This window comes from Schistocerca serialis, chromosome 9 (genome assembly GCF_023864345.2).
Source record: "Schistocerca serialis cubense isolate TAMUIC-IGC-003099 chromosome 9, iqSchSeri2.2, whole genome shotgun sequence".
NCBI classification, from domain to species: domain Eukaryota; kingdom Metazoa; phylum Arthropoda; class Insecta; order Orthoptera; family Acrididae; genus Schistocerca; species Schistocerca serialis.
The window spans coordinates 527071162-527077321 of NC_064646.1; positions in this window are offsets into that span (position 1 = coordinate 527071162).

The following is a 6160-nucleotide window of genomic DNA, read 5'->3' on the forward strand; positions in this document are numbered from 1 at the left end:
CAAAAGGCACAATGCCGACTTCAGTACAAGAACAATGACTCTTCTTAATGTCTATGTTTTGAACCATTCCTGTGACACTAGTTATAGATTCCCCGATGCTTCAGTTCAGGTTTACTGTATCCCGCTGACCTTCTTGTTGACGATGAAACACGTAAATTGCATCGGAATTAAATACAAATGGCACAATGCCGACTCAGGTACAAGAAGACTGGCTCTTCTTACTGTCTATGTTTTGAACCATTCCTGTCACACTAGTTATAGATTCCTATGTTTCATTTCAGTTTTACTGTATCCCTCTGACCTACTTATCGACGAAGAAACACAGAAATTGCACCTTAATTAAGTACAAAAGGCACAATGCCGACTTAAGTACAAGTAGACTGACCCTTCTAACTGTCTATGTTTTGAACCATTCCTGCGACACTACTTATAGATTTCGATACTTCACTTCAGGTTTACTGAATACCTCTGCCCTTCTTATTGTCGATGAAACACAGAAATTGCATCGGAATTAAATACAAAAGGCACAATGCCGACTCAGGTACAAGAAGACTGGCTCTTCTTACTGTCTATGTTTTGAATCATTTCTGTGGCAATAGATATAGATTCCGATGCTTCACTTCAGGTTTACTGTATCCCTTTGACCTTCTTATTGACGAAGAAAAACAGATATTGCATCGGAATTAAATACAAAAGGCAGTTTGCCGACTTAAGTACAAGAAGACTGACCCTTCTTACTGTCTATGTTTTGAACCATTCCTGGGACAGTAGTTATAGATTCTGATACTTCACTTCAGGTTTACTGTATCCCTCTGACCTTCGTATCGACGATGAAACACAGAAAATCCATCGGAATTAAATACAAAAGGCACAATGCCGACTCAAGTACAAGAAGACTTGCTCTTCTTACTGTGTATGTTTTGAACCATTCCTATGACACTAGTTACAGTTTCCGATGCTTCACTTCAGGTTTACTGTATGCCTCTGACCTTCGTATTGACGATGAAACACAGAAATTGCATCGGAATTAAATACAAAATGCACAATGCCGACTTAAGAACAAGAAGCCTGACTCTTCTTACTGTCTATATTTTGAACCATTCCTGTCACACTAGTTATAGATTCCGATCCTTCACTTCAGGTTTACTGAATCCCTCTGACCTTCTTATTGACGATGAAACACAGAAATAGCATCGGAAGTAAATACAAAAGGCACAATGCCGACTCAAGAACAAGAAGACCGGCTCTTCTTACTGTCTATGTTTTGAACCATTTCTGTGACACTAGTTTTAGATTCCGATGCTTCACTTCAGGTTTACTGTATCCAGCTGACCTTCATATTGACGATGAAGCACATAAATTGCATCGGAATTGAATACAAATTGCACAATGCCGACTTAAGTACAAGAAGACTGACTCTACCTACTGTTTATGTTTTGGTTTTGAACCATTCCTGTCACACTAGTTATAGATTCCTATGTTTCACTTCAGATTTACTGTATCCCTCTGACCTTCTTATTGATGATGAAACACGTAAATTGAATCGGAATTAAAAACAAAAGGCACAATGCCGACTAAAGTACAAGAAGACTGACTCTTCTTACTGTCTATGTTTGAACCATTCCTGTGACACTAGTTAGAGATTCCGATGCTTCACTTCAGGTTTACTGTATCCCTCGGATCTTCTTATTGACGATGACACACAGAAAGTGCATCGCAATTATATACAAAGAGCACAATGCCGACTTAAGTACAAGAAGACTGACTCTTCTTACTGTCTATGTTTTTGAACCATTCCTGTGACAATTGTTATAGATTCCGATGCTTCACATCAGGTTTACTGTATCCTTTTGACCTTCTTATTGACAATGAAACACAGAAATTGCATCTTAATTAAATACAAAAGGCACAATGCCAACTTAAGTACAAGAAAACTGACTCTTCTTACTGTCTATGTTTTGAACCATTCCTGTGACACTAGTTATAGATTCCGATGCTTCACTACAGTTTGACTGTATCCCTCTGACCTTCCTATTGACGATGAAACACAGAAATTGCATCGGAATTAAATACAAAAGGCACAATGCCGACTTAAGTACAAGAAAACTGACTCTTCTTACTATGTTCAGAACCATTTCTGTGACACTAGTTATAGATTCCGATGCTTCACTTCAGGTTTACTGTATCCCTCTGACCTTCGTACTGACGATGAAACACAGAAAATTCATCGGAATTAAATACAAAAGGCACAATGCCGACTCAAGTACAAGAAGACTGGCTCTTCTTACGGTTTATGCTTTGAACGATTCCTGTGACACTAGTTTAAGATTCCGATGCTTCACTTCAGGTTTACTGTATCCAGCTGACATTCTTATTGACGATGAAGCACATAAATTGCATCGGAATTAAAACCAAAAGGCACAATGCCGACTTAAGTACAAGAAGACAGACTCTACTTACTGTCTATGTTTTGAACCATTTCTGTGGCACTAGTTATGGATTCCGATGCTTCACTTCAGTTTTACTGTATCCCTTTGACCTTCTTATTGACGAAGAAACACAGATATTGCATCGGAATTAAATACAAAAGGCACAATGCCGACTTAAGTACAAGAAGACTGACCCTTCTTACTGTCTATGTTTTGAACCATTCCTGTGACACTAGTTATAGATTCCGATGCTTCACTTCAGGTTTACTGTATCCCTCTGACCTTCGTACTGACGCTGAAACACAGAAAATTCATCGGAATTAAATACAAAAGGCACAATGCCGACTCAAGTACAAGAAGACTGGCTCTTCTTACTGTCTATGTTTTAACCATTCCTATGACACTAGTTATAGATTCCGATGATTCACTTCAGGTTTACTGTATCCAGCTGACCTTATTATTGACGATGAAGCACATAAATTGTATCGGAATTGAATACACAAGGTACAATGCCGACTTAAGTACGAGAAAACTGACTCTTCTTACTGTCTATGTTTTGAACCATTCCTGTGACACTAGTTATAGATTCCGATGCTTCACTTCAGGTTTACTGTATCCCTCTGAGCTTCTTATTGACGATGAGACACAGAAATTGCATCTTAATTAAATACAAAAGGCACAATGACGACTTAAGTACAAGAAGACTGACTCTTCTTACTGTCTATGTTTTGAACCATTCCTGTGACACTAGTTATAGATTCCGATACTTCACATCAGGTTTACTGTATCCCTCTGACCTTATTATTGACGATGAAACACAGAAATTGCACCATAATTAAATACAAAAGGCACAATGCCGACTTCAGTACAAGAACAATGACTCTTCTTACTGTCTATGTTTTGAACCATTCCTGTGACACTAGTTATAGATTCCCCGATGCTTCAGTTCAGGTTTACTGTATCCCGCTGACCTTCTTGTTGACGATGAAACACGTAAATTGCATCGGAATTAAATACAAATGGCACAATGCCGACTCAGGTACAAGAAGACTGGCTCTTCTTACTGTCTATGTTTTGAACCATTCCTGTCACACTAGTTATAGATTCCTATGTTTCATTTCAGTTTTACTGTATCCCTCTGACCTACTTATCGACGAAGAAACACAGAAATTGCACCTTAATTAAGTACAAAAGGCACAATGCCGACTTAAGTACAAGTAGACTGACCCTTCTAACTGTCTATGTTTTGAACCATTCCTGCGACACTACTTATAGATTTCGATACTTCACTTCAGGTTTACTGAATACCTCTGCCCTTCTTATTGTCGATGAAACACAGAAATTGCATCGGAATTTATATACAAAAGGCACAATGCCGACTCAGGTACAAGAAGACTGGCTCTTCTTACTGTCTATGTTTTGAATCATTTCTGTGGCAATAGATATAGATTCCGATGCTTCACTTCAGGTTTACTGTATCCCTTTGACCTTCTTATTGACGAAGAAAAACAGATATTGCATCGGAATTAAATACAAAAGGCAGTTTGCCGACTTAAGTACAAGAAGACTGACCCTTCTTACTGTCTATGTTTTGAACCATTCCTGGGACAGTAGTTATAGATTCTGATACTTCACTTCAGGTTTACTGTATCCCTCTGACCTTCGTATCGACGATGAAACACAGAAAATCCATCGGAATTAAATACAAAAGGCACAATGCCGACTCAAGTACAAGAAGACTTGCTCTTCTTACTGTGTATGTTTTGAACCATTCCTATGACACTAGTTACAGTTTCCGATGCTTCACTTCAGGTTTACTGTATGCCTCTGACCTTCGTATTGACGATGAAACACAGAAATTGCATCGGAATTAAATACAAAATGCACAATGCCGACTTAAGTACGAGAAAACTGACTCTTCTTACTGTCTATGTTTTGAACAATTCCTGTGACACTAGTTATAGATTCCGATGCTTCACTTCTGGTTTCCTGTATCCCTCTGAGCTTCTTTGTTGTTGTTGTTGTGGTCTTCAGTCCTGAGACTGGTTTGATGCAGCTCTCCATGCTACTCTATCCTGTGCAAGCTTTTTCATCTCCCAGTACCTACTGCAACCTACATCCTTCTGAATCTGCTTAGTGTATTCATCTCTTGGTCTCCCTCTACGATTTTTACCCTCCACGCTGCCCTACAATACTAAATTGGTGATCCCTTGATGCCTCAGAGCTTCTTATTGACGATGAAACACAGAAATTGCAATGGTATTATATACAAAAAGCACAATGCCGATTTAAGTACAAGAAGACTGACTCTTCTTACTGTCTATGGTATGAACCATTCCTGTGACACTACTTAAAGATTCCGTTGCTTCACTTCAAGTTTACTGTATACCTCTGACCTTCTTATTGACGATCAAACACAGAAAATTCCTCGGAATTAAATACAAAAGGCACAATGCCGACTCAAGTACAAGAAGACAGACTCTTCTTACTGTCTATGTTTTGAACCATTCCTGTGACACGAGTTATAGATTCCGATGCTTCACTTCAGGTTTACTGTATCCCTCTGACCTTCGTATCGACGATGAAACACAGAAACTTCATCGGAATTAAATACAAAAGGAACAATGCCGACTCAAGTACAAGAGGACTGGCTCTTCTTACTGTCTATGTTTTGAACCATTCCTATGACACTAGTTATAGATTCCGATGCTTCACTTCAGGTTTACTGTATCCAGCTGACCTTCTTATTGACGATGAAGCACATAAATTGCATCGGAATTAAATACACAAGGCACAATGCCGACATAAGTACGATAAAACTGACTCTTCTTACTGTCTATGTTTTGAACCACTCCTGTGACACTAGTTATAGATACCGATGCTTCACTTCAGGTTTACTGTATCCCTCTGAGCTTCTTATTGACGATGAAACACAGAAATTGCATCGGAATTATATACAAAAAGCACAATGCTGACTTAAGTACAAGAAGACTGACTCTTCTTACTGTCTATGTTTTGAACCATTCCTGTGACAATAGTTATAGATTCCGATGCTTCACTTCAGGTTTACTGTATCCCTTTGACCTTCTTATTGACGATGATACACAGAAATTGCATCTTAATTAAATACAAAAGGCACAATGCCGACTTAAGTACAAGTAGACTGACTCTTCTTACTGTCTATATTTTGAACCATTCCTGTCACACTAGTTATAGATTCCGATCCTTCACTTCAGGTTTACTGAATCCCTCTGACCTTCTTATTGACGATGAAACACAGAAATAGCATCGGAAGTAAATACAAAAGGCACAATGCCGACTCAAGAACAAGAAGACCGGCTCTTCTTACTGTCTATGTTTTGAACCATTTCTGTGACACTAGTTTTAGATTCCGATGCTTCACTTCAGGTTTACTGTATCCAGCTGACCTTCATATTGACGATGAAGCACATAAATTGCATCGGAATTGAATACAAAATGCACAATGCCGACTTAAGTACAAGAAGACTGACTCTACCTACTGTTTATGTTTTGAACCATTCCTGTGGCACTAGTTAGAGATTCCGATGTTTCACTTCAGGTTTACTGTTTCCCTCTGACCTTCTTATTGACGATGAAACACAGAAATTGCATCGGAATGAAATACAAATGGCGGAATGCCGACTTAAGTTCAAGAAAACTGATTCTTCTTACTGTCTATGTTTTGAACCATTCCTGTCACACTAGTTATA